This window comes from Coturnix japonica, chromosome 4, assembly GCF_001577835.2.
Source record: "Coturnix japonica isolate 7356 chromosome 4, Coturnix japonica 2.1, whole genome shotgun sequence".
Lineage (NCBI taxonomy): Eukaryota > Metazoa > Chordata > Aves > Galliformes > Phasianidae > Coturnix > Coturnix japonica.
Genome location: NC_029519.1, coordinates 23533615 through 23548976, shown reverse-complemented (window position 1 = coordinate 23548976; position 15362 = coordinate 23533615). Strand labels below are relative to the sequence as shown.

Below are 15362 nucleotides of genomic sequence, written 5' to 3'. Positions count from 1 at the left end.
TGCTCTTATTGCACTCAAACATAGAAAAGCCAAATAATAGTTGTATACATTGATTTTGCAATGTAACTATTGGCTTACAAGGCAGAATTCAGAAGATTTTCACATTATCAAAACCCCTTAATCTACAGAATTGTGTACATAAATCTCTAAAATTAATACTCCCTTTAATCAATTTCAATAGGTAGTACATATTCTTAACCACTTTGTGTTGTGGTCTCTGGAGGAAGGTAGAGGATAATATCTGATTGGTATTCTAATCTGAAGTATCACAAAACGTTTGGCTAGGAAAAGAAATACGTAACCACAATTTTTTGCTCCTACAAAAATGACCCTTCTGTGTAATAACTCGGTTTTGAAAATTTCTAGAAGTGATTGCTGTAATAAAGCAGCTTCCAGATTTTATATGTTTTCAGGGAAAGGCAAACACAGATATTTGATGCATTAACAAAGACTGCAGCTTGTACTCTTGCTTTGGTAGTGATAGTGATGTGGAAGAACTGCTTTACTACTCTGTGCCTCAGTCTTTTTATATCTATCTATGTCTGTCTGAATTTTCTATATATATAAATGACACAATGGGTATAATATTATTTCTCCTCTATGAAACACTCCATTAGATCAGTGAGTAAAGCAGTTTTATACAGGAACTGCATTTCACTATCATGTGTGAGCCTAAACTGAGAAGGGTTTTCCAGAAGCCTGCCTGCTGAAATGAGGCACAAGTGTAAATGTCTGCACTGGATGTTCAAAAGGCAGAAGTCTGAGAACCTTTTGTAGGAACTCAGCATGGTTTGGCAATCTGAAAAGGGCAATGTTAGGGGCTCCTGTGCTGCATCAGAAGTGTTGTAACCAAAACGCAGCCTGATATAAAAGAATTTGGCTCATTCAAAGGTCTTCAGAATATTTAGACAGGTTAATCTTGCAGTGGCAAGGTTTACTGGATGTCCACTCTATGCTAGATCCTTTATAATATCTGTCTTAACTTGGAAGAAGTCAGCTGATGTTCCATATTGCTTGATTTGTCTAACATGCTAGAACTGTGATTATATGATTAACCTGAATTTGATCCAGCTTGTTCTTGCTGGATGATCAGATATCACAGATATGATCTATCCACTCATGTATAGAAGATGCTAATCACATATTAATGATCTAATAATCCCAGCAGAAGTATTAAAATCCCTTTGAATTAGAATAGAGGTTTCCTCGGTACCATCTGGTCACCAAATGTGACGTTAGGCAATAACAGCTCTCAGTTTGTGAGAGTGGTAGAAAAAGATTTACAAAATGGTTTAACCTTTCCAGCAATAAGAGCATCATAACTTATGCATCTGTTCTGTTGCCATTTAAATAGCTGGAGTTTTTTTTTACATTGATTTTTATTTGGAGTATGATAAGATCTTGCTTCATTTATCCTTCAGATCTACCTGTGCTTGTCAGCCAGTGGACAGCATTTCTTTAGTGGTGGTGTTGTGTTTATTTGTTTGCTTTTCTCTTACAGGAACAATATGACGTTTTTTGCTCTGGCATTCTCTGCAAACAGTAGAAGTTTTGCCTGAAATCAGAAATGTTCTGCATCCAATCAGCATATGTTTCAGTTAAAATATTTTGGAATCATATTATTTGTGTTTATCACTTTATGCTATATTCATTTTTTAACTTGGCTCTCTAATGTCTATACGTGCACACACATACATACAGGCAAGTGGAAATAAAACTGCTAGTTGCAGAACTCTTGAGTTCGCATTTAATGAACATGTGAAATTCTGAGGAAAATCCCATAGTCATTTAGGACACACTGGAATCCTAGAACCAGCAACATGGAGAGTTTTTTCTAAAAAGAAAAGGTACGTCATGCTGTCTCCTCTATTTTTTGACAAATACATTTTGGGTTGAAATCAAACTGAGGGAGAAAATAATAATTAGTTTCATTGCAAGTAATGATACATCTTGGAACAGGGAACAAAACTTCTGTGCCTTCTATTTTCCTTTCTCTTTCTCAGACTAAATGAATTTGATTAGAGATTGGAACAAAGTGCTGGAAGTTTTCATTTTAATAATTATGGAAAGTAAAGTAAGTAAAAAGAAAGCATACATTGCTTTTTATTATCTTTTTATGGAGCTTATAACCAGAGTTGTTTTCTTATAGCTTTAAGCTTTGTTACCATGAGCACTTATTCTTAACAAGATAAATATGGACCAGATCCAGAGTTGTTGAAGCGAATAGTAAGATTTCCAGCAATTTCAGTATTCTTTTCATTGGGCACTTAACCTTCTAGAAAATGCTGGGCTTAAAAGGTCTATTGCGTATGTGGTGCTGACTACATATAGAGTTTGAGTTTGTGTCTAGTGGAGAAGAAGAGAGAAATTTACTAACAGATTTTCTGTAAGCATTGTTTTACCTTATTTTCATTCTATTCCCTTTCCAGCTGTTTTTGCATAATAAAAGTTTAAGTGAATCCCCTTTTAAAAGGTCTGCTTTTGTGTTAAGGTATTTAAAATTCAATGTTATTGTGCCAAAGAGATTTTATGAAAGAATATCTGTCTGGGAATATCCTGTAATAAACATCTGGAAAAATGCAGGGCTTGCCTACCGGTGGTTGTATAGAAAATATGCAGTTAATCTGGCTGTCTTGACATTAGGATTAGCTTTCTGCCATTTTTCTCCTAATTTTCTCAATTTACTTATTTGTTTTGTGATCTGAATATTTATGTCCTATTGTGGTGAAATGGTCTTCTGGTTTATAGGTAATACAAAGTGTGCAATCCTGGGTTGATGCACTAAAGGCTGTATGAAAGTACATGACATCTCTGCACTGTATTCACCGATTAAGTGCTGGATGAGTAAAGTTGCTCATCTTTAAAGTCAACTTCCTTTAGTACAAAAAGTACGCAAAAATGTGTATATCTAGATTAGTCGAAAGCAAAGGCAGCCATATAGTTAATGGTATAATCTGTGTGTGGACCAGAAGTTTGATTGGGGTAAAGCAAAAAGAAAACATGAAGTTTAGCTCATCCAATAAAAGCCAGAAGTGAAAGTCCTTAAACAGTTTGGGGTAGGGAAGGAATTAAAGGTTTTTGCAAAAAGGAAGGAAGAGTAAATAGTTTCAGTGGAAATAACAGAAAAGGAGCAATTACAGAAAATAATGTTTGAAAATATGGAAATATATATTCATAAAAATTAAAGAGGAATTTTGAAAGGAAGGTTTTAGCAAATAAGCAGAATACGAAGTTGTAATTCCACCATGACATTTAGAGTCCTGTGAGTGACCAAGGAAAACCATAATCCTTATTCCAAATGTGATTGTGCTGAAGAGTAAATGATCTGTAATGATAGAATCCCTGTCAAAGTTCTCTGATGAAAATAGAAGGTTTTAAGAAAATAACTTTAAGTGTATGACTTGATCAGTAATTCCTAGAGAATTATTATTGCTAACAGTCTATGAACAGATTAATTGAGGGGACATTCAGAAATATAGCATTGATCTCCTAGATTCAGCTACACTTATCCAAAGCATAGCTTGACTCTAGAGAGGGAATTTTGCCTGGTCAGTCAGGGCTCACCAGTCAGGTGAGCCAGCCCCTCATGGGCACAACATGGGATTTAGTCATTTGAACAGTGAAAACTACATTTCCACGCAATACTTGTGCTGGTTAAAAACAGGCAAAGAAAGGTTAGTCGTCAGGGTTACACTGCAATCACTGCAGCAGAGGGTGATGATGGTATAGGATCTGGAGGATACTGGTTCACCTTAGGACCCACCATCCCTCTAAATAACTTCACTCTGATGATTCCCTGCAGGCATTTCAGCAAAGAGGTTTTCCTTGAAAGGATAAAGTAAAAATGTAAATGAGAAATGCATGTGGTTACAAATGCTTGCAGGTGTTCACTATCAATCCTTTTTGTAGTTCCAAAAGCCCTCAGCCCCATTAGCTTCTGAAGGAGGAAAAAATTTGCTTGCAAGCTGTTTAAAAGTAATTTTGTTCTCATTTATGTGGGAAGATGAATTGTGATACTTAGAAAACTATTTCATTTTACTTGTGTACTTTAAAAAATATTTCGTATTCAAGGATGGCCTAAGTCTGCTCCTAAAAAGTTTATCTTATTGCTCTGTTTTACCTGCTGAGCCAACCCCAAAAAGTAGATTACAAATCATCAAGCAAAAATCTCAGTATAACACTTCACTCTCTTACCTCAGTTTCTTCTGAAGAGGCCTATCTCATAAGGCTGTGCTTTCCAAGCACTCAGGCTATTTGTATCTCAAACTGCTAATAAATGCTAGCTGTAACTAACTGTGACATTTGTATATGGTTCACTTTAGGAACAGCAGAGCTGCCTTTAAAGCTGGAATAGTTGTGGGTTACTTGGGGGTAGGGCTTATCACAGCAGTAATGGGCCTTCCTAAGGCAAGGTTCAGCTGTATGTAAACATTCTTAAATCAGAACTGCATATTTTGTGGTTAATCAGAGTATATGAGGTGCTTCTCTTTCTATTGCTGAGTTTTAATGGAGAAGCAATGTAAAAACATAGGTATTGTTTGTTTGTGTTATCTACTGTATGCAATCTGAGGGTTTGTATTCTCATCTGTATTCTGAATCCACATGGGGGGAAGAGTACAGCAAATATATATATATATATTTTTAAATCTCTTTGTCTTTTTCAGTCACTTGTGTGTCTTCTTTCTCTATTTATTTCCATAAATGTGACTGTTCTAATGACAGAGGCATTTTCTGATTTTTCTTTTCTTGTCCTAGAACGTGATTCTTCCAGTATTTTATCATTTGTAGATCTAGTGGTTCAGGTTTGTGTCTTTGCTAGTTTGGCAGACTGTAACAAGCCTACCTGTTAAACTGAGGTTAGCTATCTGGAAACATACTCTGAACTCTCTACCACCAACTTGTGCTAAACTAGATGTAATGTGTCTCTTGAGTTTGGTAAGTATTTTAGTTCTGTGGGTATGGATGCATGCTGTGAATAAAGGAGTAAAGTAAGATTTAATTTTGTTAACATGTAGTATGAATTCTGTTTTTAATTTGAAATAGTAATTTATGTGGTCAGTTTTGTCAGAGAGTCCATATTATTAACCCCCCCCCTTTTTTTTTTTTTTGCATTAATGAAAAAAAAATCCAAAAACATTTGTTTGAAGCTCTGGATGCATTTCAATTTACCTCTGGTTTTTACAGTTCTCTATAAGTTTCTGCACTTACATGAAACTCGCATTCAGTTTAATTTGCCATGCACTGTACATTTATGTGTTACTAATTTTAAAATCTGTGACTTAATGTTAAAGTTAGAATGTGAATGAGATTAGTAGGCAAACAATTTTTTTTTTTTTGTATGCACTTAGCTTTTTTGCTCTCTATGATGCTGATGCTTAGAGCTTAGATAGCCTATTTAATGTTAGCTAATACAGCGATACTGATTTTGTCCCTGCTGTGTACATTATTAACCCCAGAAGGTAATGAAATTTTTATTAGACTCAGTACTGGATATTAATAATGTGTTTGACCATGGTATAAAAAAAATATAAGGAAAGCCTGCAAACATTTGTCAGCTAATTACCTGACTTGGAAACCACTAATATACATGAGTAACATTTACTCATGCAGATTGTCTTAGTGAATTCAAAATCCCTCTGATGAGTGGTTGCAGAATAAGCCTATAAATCGTACCTATGAAAGTCTAAGAAGTGTTAATAGGAAGGCACCCATAAGGTACTGTAGGCATTTAATAAGTTTTTATTAACAGCATATTTAATTAAATTAAGGTAATGGATAATGCTTGAAAATAAAGAAGAACTGGAAGTTGGACTTAATTTGCCTATATGTATATTTAAAGAAAAAAAAAATCTGGGGTAGCCATTTATTCACAGTAGTTATTCCTGTTCTGTATGGAAGCCAAAGCTATTATGTCCATGTTCCTTAGCGCCTGATTCAACAAATTCAGTTGTTATGTGTACCCCTACACTTGTTTGGGTGCCTATAGCCAGGTATGATACGCTGAAAATGGGATGTATACAACTGGAAAGTATTAAGCACTTATTTGTTAGTATGAAAATATAATGTTAGCATGAAATATAATGTGTAAAGAGCTTCTGAGAGCCATTCTGGATAAGGCAGCTGAGAAGATCTTTCTGTTTTGGAAGGCATCAGCTGAGAAGATGGGGTATAGTCTCATGTTAATGAGGTTTTGGTAGAGAGGCAGGGCATCCTGGGTAGATGTTGGATAACAGTACCCAACTGCGATGCGGCAAGACCCAGTACAGGTGGCAGTGCCTGTCCCTGGCAGCCAGATGCTTACAAGTGTCCTGTTCTGCTAGCAGTAGCCTGGGGCTTATGTCATCTGGAGGGTTATGAGCCCATGTGAGATACCATTCCTCTCTCAGCATGGGCCCAGTACACTGGGCTCAGAGTTTTCTTGATCTTTGGCATAATGGTCCTTCCTGCTGGATGTGTGAGTTGAAGAGAAAATAAGCCTTTCAAATGGTGAGCCATGCATCTAGCTTGTATTTGTGGCTTAGGAGCTGGGCTGACCGTTTCAGTAGAGAGGCCTCTACAGTGCTGCACAACCCCTCCAGGCACTGAACAGCCAGAAAACCTTGTAGGATGCCTTTCCAGGAGACTGGGGTTCCCAAACTATAATTTTATGGGTTCACAGCAGGCTGAAATGTACATAATGGCTGGACTGTAGGCTCTCAGACTCTGATCACCTCAGTAGCTAGGTGGCTTAGCAAAAACAAGGAAAAGGGAGCTACGGACAAGCTTTGTAGATATAACCTACATTGTGTTTTATGGCAGATTTTGATGATATATTGGTTGTATGTGTGGTTTTGTTCTTCATAGGTAATTATTTTGGTATAGATGCTTAGTGAAGTAAATATTGGGTTTTGCTTGGAGCTAAGCCCTTGTTTTACAAGGGTGCTTTATGTACATAATGTAGCGACTTGAATGCCAGTTTTCAAAATAAGCTATGTTTTACTTATCTGTTTATTTCTCTGGAGTTTTGCTAGAGCTTCCACAACTGAAATATTTCAATGTGGGCCTAGACAGGGATTCTCTATTATGTGCAGTCATGTTTCCAGTAAACTCTGGAATCACAGAATGTGATAATTTCTGTATATGCTTGCAAGAGTTTCTCCTTGTCTAAGGCCCTTTCACATAAAGGGGTGTTTTATATTTGACCCTTCAGTGCATAGAAACAACCTTTTTCTGGCATTATTTTCTGGAATGGTGATACTTCTGGAACTCTTGTTATGAAAACATACATGTGGATTTGTTATATTACATGAATGGAACCTTTTCCCTTAACTGTAGAATCATGGAATCATTTAGGCTGAAAAGGACCTTTTTAAGATCATTTTGTTCCAACTTGTGGTTGGATGGGTCTGGCCAACCAGCAGGAGACAGAAAGGATGTGAAAAAATAAGAAGTTAGTCAGAAATTATAGTTGATGAAGGTCCTTAAAGGTAGGCATTTGTGGTTACAGTACTTGGTGGGGCACTAAGAATGCTACTGGTAAATAGTTGGTTAATGTATGCCATATCTTTCAGAGGACATTCTCACCTCAGAATTGCAGAATATCTCTTGTTGGAAGAGGTGCACAAGGATCATTGAGTACAATTCCTGTCTCTGCACTAAAAATCAAACCAAATGTCTAAAAGCTGTGAATATATGCGTGGTGAGGGCTCCAGGTGGATCTGGGTTTTTTCCTTGGCAAACTCATCAAGGTTCTGGACTTCAAAGTTACTTGAATGCCATACTTGTATTCTAGAGGAAAAAGAGCCAAACAAACAAATAAGGCATGTTTTAGTATTTCAGGAATTTTTATTATCTCAAACTTTTTCACTCATTACATAACAGCCTACAAAATGTGTACCGAAGGCTTTTCAGTGTGAGCTGTTTGGAAAATCTTACAGATGTGGAAAATGACAAAGAGTTAAAGCAACCTGACACCTGTGAATTAAGTGTGATAAAAAGGATGTAATTAATGTTGCATTGCCTTGAACAGAGATGGCTCCATGTTAAAATTGTATAACTAAAATCTATATGTATTTTGTAACACTAATAGCATAGATAGACAGCGTGTGTTTTACAAACCTATGTGAGCCATATGACCATCAAAGGGCAATAATGATAGTGCATGTCCATGTACCAAAGAGCTGCAAAATAAAGGCAGAATGTCCCATCAAATGCACAAGTCTGGCTGGTGAAATGATGTCAGGCAGTGTTGGAAGTGGGTGAGACCTGCTTTTGGGCAGTTTGTGTGCAGGGAGTAAGTTGCATAGAAACATTAAAGAAGAAGAAATGCAGAATAGAGGAGACAAGTATATTCCAAAACTAAGAAAAAAAATTGCTAAGTATTGACTGTTGGAGTAAAGGCAAGTGTTTCAATGTTATGATTTAAAACTTGCGCCTTCTTTTGAGTAGAAGGCTCACAAAACTGACACAGCACTTTAAATCACCCTGTATGTGTTTAGTGAAAAGCCAAGGAATGGCTAATTACCAACAAAGCATTTTGACTATCATGGGAGAGATGCCATTTATAAAGCTCATCATAAACACTACAATATATTGTTCACACAGTGTCAGTGGTGTAAGCTGCTGGTGCAGCTAGTGTTCCTTTGCTTAGCTCCTTGTTAGGGAGCAAAGTCACAACCCTTGGCATGTAAAGATGTTGGATTAGCCTTGAGAAAAGTGGTTACTCACAGTGTTCTCTTTCATTTAAATAGCTTAATGTAAGCATTCCAGGTATACGTGTATTGCTGTTCTTGTCAAATGACTGAATTACTGCTTGGGAATTTACGTGCTCGCACAGAGAAGCTTTATGCAGTGAAAATGTGGGCATCCTTTATCTACTTTAAAGATATGATCACTTTTTATTTTTTTTTTAACAAGTCTGTTACAAATAGAATATGGAGCAGTAACCTTTGCTCCCAAACGTAGGCAGTAATCTAATTTGAGCTGTGGAAGCTGACTTCTTGAACATTTGGTGAAACTTCTAATCCTTCTGGAGAAATAATTGTGTGTTAATTAAGAGCCAGAATTCCACAAGGCTTATTAGCTGTCTAGCTGGATCTGAGAAGCAGAAGGTTGAACAGAGTTTAACTAAAATTTAGAACTATTAATTAGTCTCCTTTCTTTCTGGTGTCCTTTTTATTTTCCTGTTTTTGGTTTGTGTCGCACACTTTGAATGACCTGTGAGAAACTATTGTGTTTCTGACATGATAGCTCCCAATTGTAAATGCTGTACTTTACTGGCTGTGAAAGAATAAAGCTTTAAAAGAGCTTGGCTTTCCTTAGCTACAAGCTAGCTTGTTATAGAAGAAGAAATGACAGAAAGTGGAAAATGCAGGCTGGCTAATCTTGTTAAATTGGCTGAATAATGTTGCATTCAAGATTCCTGAACTCCATGCTGGAACACACAGATGCTTTAATAAACTTGAGCCTGTCTCACTTCAGTAGTCTTTGCAGGGTTCAGAAAATGTCTGATAGGCATATGGAAACTTAAGTATGTGACTCTTTCTTACAGACCTCAATTTTTATAGTTATGATTATGGGAATTTGTGAACATGCAAATGCTCTACTTCACTGAAGTATGCCTGGGCAAGATCAGGGAGGGGAGAGTAGACCCTAAAACCCATGTTAGTATGTGAAAGTTTATTAGAGGACATGCACAGAGATGTAAACTTTTTACTGGATTTTCATTTGAATATTATGATTAAATTCACTTTCAAATGTGAGAGGTGAGAGGGATGCTAGCTTACATGTACTGTGATGCAGTACAAAACTCACTGGATTCTGACATGGTGCAAAGCAAGCTGAGTGAAACAGCTGCTATTCCAGCTCAATAGCCCCTGTACACCCCTCCCCCCCACCCCCCAAGTCATTTTGAGCCTGCTGAGCAGGAGCAGTTTAAAGATCTATTGTAGAAGACACAAGAATTCTATTCGTTAATTAGACTTGTCAGAGTCTGCTTTGCATTTGCAACAATGAAAATATTTTTGTTCCAGGGATAGTTAACGCCTTTAGTTAATTTGGTTTCTGGCTCTGTTAATCATGTTTAACGCCTCACCTTTATGTGTTGTGTTTTTGTAATCGCTGAAATAATGTTTATATTTTACTTTTCAATTTATAGTATGTTTCGGCTAAGACACTTGTGTTCATATGAATACTTCAAAGCAATATCATTGTATTTGCCTCATACAGACACTGCAAAACAATATATATCTGAATGACTAATTGTGGTAATCCAACTGTTTTCAAAACAATATGATTAGTCTGTATTTTTAGTTCACATCTGGGGGAGGAGAAGGCCTAGTGGGAAAGGGAAGTGGGGTAAGTGCATTGCAGCTAGCCCTTGAATTATAAATGGAATAGTTACTTGGATATGTAAAAGCATCCCAATTGCTCAGGTTAGCGCAGCTTTGTAGAAGCATGATTGTCATACTACTCTAATTGTCCCTAAGCTCTTAGGTATGATTTCTTCATTTACTCTTAGTTATCTTTACATTTTTTAAAAACAGAATTTTATTATTTGTTGTTGTTAAAGATAGCCTGAGTACATCTCTAATCTAAATATAAGGAGCACGTGAAACAGTAGGGTGCCTGACCTTAATTGTGAGATTCTAGGTATGCATGAATGAGAATCTTAAAAGCACTGTGAAAATGTGCACTTATTGTGGAATTCTTTTTGGCAGTGTTTGAATTGCTTCCAGTGCTAAATCTTGGGTTGGCTTCTTGTTGCTACGCAAGCTTTTCTGTCAAGTGTACTGAACAGCATTCTGATCTGAAAGCCAGTTGGCAAGAGTTGCTTGCTTAGAATGATACTAAACACTTTTAATTTTGTTTGAAAGTTGAAGGATCGTTTTATGAACTGTTGTTCTTAGACTTAAGGCTCTAAATAGTGCCATTTTTGTCCACTGAATGTTCTTCTTTGATAGAGAAGGAAAAGTGTTTTATTACCAGATTGTCTTTAGATGACTGACTTAAAAAAAAAAAGTTCTCTTTGGGTGGGTCTGGGAAACTTATGGAGATGGACATGGAGAATCCACTCTGTATCCCAATTTCAGCTTCCCTTAGTGATCTGAAGAGGACTTCTCTAAAAAGAATGTTTTAAAGCCACTCTTGATTCAATTCTCTAACATGCCGTGGGTAAAGGAACACAAAGCTTGCTTCCCAAATCTGGCATGTCCACTTTTTCCTACCATAGTTAATTAGAAGTATGCCTTCAGAGAAATTATTACTAAGAGAATCTAGGCCAGCTGTGAGCATCCTATTCAGATCCAAAGACACTGACCTTATTATCCTAAGTCTTGGTGTGTTAATTTGCTTGGAGATGTTCCCTGTAATTCTCTTTGCTGAAGCAAGCTAAACTTCTGAATCTTTCCTGGCAAATCACAGGTGCCCTTACAGGATGTAAGTCATAAGGGCTGAATATGTCTGCTTTTCAGGAAGAAAACAGTAATACCTAAAATTTTGCTAGGCAACTTTTGTGTTTGGATGGCAGCAGTACCTAAATTAGAAACATGTATACATCTGAAATGATGGCATCAGCTTTCTCAGTGTTTGACAAAACAACAACAGGTCCTTTCTGCTGTATAGGAATTATCTTGGAAGTGAAATCTGTGAGCCAAAGAAGGAGATTAGCACATGGGATGACACCTTTTTGTATAGCTGGGTTATAATCCAAATTGTAAATCCTCCTGAAAAGAAGTGTGCAAATCATTACAGGTTTGCAGTACTCAGAATAACTGAACCTGCATGACCTAACTTTTTTTTTTTTTTTTTAAATTTAAAAAACTCTTGAAAGCTGTAGTCAAATGAATCATAAAACTGGAAATCCTGTTAAAGTGTTTACTTTCTAATAGTTAAATGGCTTAAAGGCTTTAGAAAAAAAAAATTGCTAAGTATAATTCATAAATGCTTCATACTGTAGTTGAAAATGCTATATCTACATCCCAGTTCAGATCTGATATCTGACAGATACATTTAGCCTTTGTGCCTTAATACTACTGCATATGTATGTGTATATAATATTCAAAATATATATTCAATGGAAATTGAATATCAGTTAATATCTGCATTAAAATTGGGGATGCATGAGTGATAAATTGTTCACCTTCCCTTCCTGACCTAGGAGATGAGCAGAAGAAAGCCAGTGATGATATGTTGTCAAGGTAAAATGACATTGTTTAGAAGAGGATAATATTTGGAGTTCCTGTTTCAATGAATAACATCAGTGCACTGCTCACCCCATCAGGCAACTCTGAAAAACAAGCTTTCGGAAGGTCACAGGCTTGAGCTTGTAACCTTGCTGCCATTCGTCTGGTAAGATCTCTTTTCACTGTAAACCTGCATGCGTTTATTAGTATGGCAATGAAGAGAGTCTGAAGAGAATATTAAAATAGTCCCTACTGAGCCAGGGAGAAAATGTTGGTTTCTGAAAGTAATGGAGCCCATAGACCTGTTGAAAGAAAAGGTCATTTTCAGAATATGAATGGTACTTTGGGAACTAAAAAGGATACTCATGTGAAAGAAAAGGAGTTGTGAAGGAGACGGAAGAAATGTTCTGTCTTTTGCTTCCACAGGGTCAAAGAAGTTCCCCTTAAAAAAAAAAAAAAAAAAAAAAGTGACAACAACAGCAAAAAAACCCAAAAAACAAAAAACCTTAACTGCTTAAATAAAACATTAAAAAGAAAAAATAAGATTTTTCAAACAGGCAGAGCTTGTAGAGACACTGAACTTGGAGAAAGGCAGACAGGATAAATGCAAATGTTTAATCTGTCGAGTGGTCATGGAAATTCACTAAGATTCACTAAGGCTATTTTTGACTCAGGCTTCTTGAACTGGGGAAGAGAAGGCACCCCGCTTGCTCTTATTTTAGGACTGTAACTTAAAACTGCAGTGGAGGAAACACTGCAGTGGAGAGGTACATCTGCTGTGCCCAATTTACTTTAATAGGACTCTGAAGTTTCACACATCTAGTCTTATGCTGTCAGTGGCAGGGAAAAGCTCATAGCCACTTTCTGGAAGCTATTAAGTTGCCAAAGAGGTAACACAGGTTGTGTTCTTCTGTCTCTTTATCTGTTTATATCAATTTATATGTAATTTCTAAGTGTGTAAGGAAAGAAGTTATCTGGCTAAGAACTGTGGATTTTAAATTGATACTTTTAGAGCAAAAGTAAACAGGATTGTCCTCCTTTATTCCCACATAGAGATAGCATGTTGTATTGTCTGACTAGCTAATGACCATGGTTTTAGAGAGAATGTAGGCTCAGATGTAGTTGCACGCTCCTAAAGTGTCTGAGATCTAATTTCATATTATCTTCTTCAGTGCAGTAAGCAAGGGAAGAAACTACCAGGAAACCGAACTAAGGCAAACCTTTTTCTTAAATGTGTGCTAAACTGGATACGAGTTTAAAGTTCAGCAAAAAGCATGACCAAATGCAGTTTTTACAGGTGTACAAGGAAAAAATGAAATGACAGTTTGGACCAATATGACAAGTTTGTTTTTTTGTTTGTTTGTTTTCCTTAAGCAATGATTTTTTTAGAGGTGATGAGAAAAACTTAGTGAAACTTGGGAGCTGGGCACTCTGTTCTTCCTTTGAGAAATTCATTCAGATGTGAAGTTAGAGGGGATGCTGATATCTGCTTCTGTAGATGTATCCAAATTGAAAAGAATAGGCAAACCTCAACAGTTTGTTAGTTTCATTCCATTAATATTCCTTGCAGAAAATCAGTGAATTAAAGATATATGCCAGCTGAATCACTTCACTTCCCTCTATATTTCTTTGTATGCAGGTGAACATCCTGGCACTGTTTGTACAACTCTTGCAAGACTCGATTCCCTTAGATGTATGGTATTGGTAGAAGGTGGTGTACAATGACCTTGAGGTATCGAAGCAGTTTTCTACTAAGTTTCTGTTGATTTTATGTTGATAAATGTGATTGCTTCCAGGGAGAAAAACAGTGCTCAAGTTGCACAAATGCTGCTGAGGTGGGTGGGCTCTGAAGGGGCTTCCTTTGCTTCCATGGATACAGGTCATGCAGAATTAGGCAATCTCACCCACACTATATGGAAGATCATCAGCAAGTTTGATTTTAATTTTTATTTTTTTATATGTAAATGATTAGCGTCTCAGTTACTTGAATAAAACCCAGCAGATCAGAGCTGGAATAGAGCTGAATTCTCCCTCACCTGTCTTCTGAAGAGTGCTCTTTTTGTATCATATCTTCCTATCAATATACTACCTCTGCTGTATCTTGATTTATCCTTTCTAAACTTGTCAGTGAAACCTGACAGCCCTGAAAAAGCTTTCATTTGTTAGCAGGTTTTTCTGGGCACATTAGACATAAAGGTCACTCAAACACAGATTTGCTGTTCTGCATCTGAGCTTTATATGCTGTCTTGGTTCCAGACTTTTATGTAAATGAGTTAGGATAGTATATTTATTACCAAGGAAAAGACAGAGCAATCAATTTTTAAAAAAGTAAATGGTGCTGTACTCACATATTTTCCTGCTTAAAAATAGCAAGTAAAGTGCTGAAAGTTGCTGAAAGCTTTCAATCTTCACTATTAAATTAGGATTTCATTTTACAAGTATTTCCTAGGGTTATTTTTGTGATTTAATGTACTTAAGTGTGTCTTCTTGTATTTAATTGTGTTGTTATACAGTAAAACATCTAAATTGTTCTTTTCCACAGAAATAGCGTTCAATATTGCTGAAATAGACAGTGTTATACAAAAATATGTAAAGTTTGTTTGCAAGATAATTTTTTTCCTTTCTGGAATTGTTTGTAGTACATCCTGAGAGAAACAGAACCTGTAGTCCCATTAGATTTAAGTGCAAATTGTTTGGTGTGTAAGAAAACCAGCTGGCTGGTCTAAAGAAATTCTAAAACAATGCTTTTATTTTGTGTGCTAGCAGTAATGTTTATATAGAAGTGTGTTTTCTGTTAAAGGCTTTTATGTTAATTTTTAGATTATTATAATTTTTAGATTATTTTTAAAAATTAATATAATTATTTTTCTTTATTCTAAAGATACTGAATTTTTATATACGTATAATTCATTGAAAATATATTACTTTCATCAGCTTTGTTCCGTATGTTGTTGTTTAGTGATGATAATGGATTTTAAGTCACCTGTGCCACATTTATCTGTCTGTATACTACTAAAAAAAGAAAAGTCTAGCAGAAGGCCTGGTGTTGCCATAGGAAAAGGTCTGAAATGATTTCATAGAACTGTAGAATGGCTTGGGCTGGGTGGGACCTCAAAGATCAGCTAGATCAAATGCCCTGCAATGGCAGGCTTGCCACCCACTAAACCAGGTACCAGATCAGGCTGCCTGGGGCCCCATTCA

At 36.4% G+C, this 15362-nt stretch overlaps 1 long non-coding RNA gene across 5 annotated transcripts in view; it reads left to right on the top strand.

Moving 5' to 3' along the window:
• Positions 1–12153: 12153 nt before the first annotated feature.
• The window catches only part of LOC116653413, a 36056-nt gene continuing 32847 nt past the window's right edge, over positions 12154–15362 (top strand). For 4 of the 5 annotated variants that reach the window (XR_004307194.1, XR_004307191.1, XR_004307192.1 and 1 more), the window contains exons 1-2: positions 12934–13051; positions 13801–13893. This is a non-coding gene — a long non-coding RNA (uncharacterized LOC116653413). Of the gene's footprint in view, positions 12328–12933; positions 13052–13800; positions 13894–15362 lie in introns of those variants that run through there. The other variant, XR_004307195.1, reaches the window with a different exon arrangement.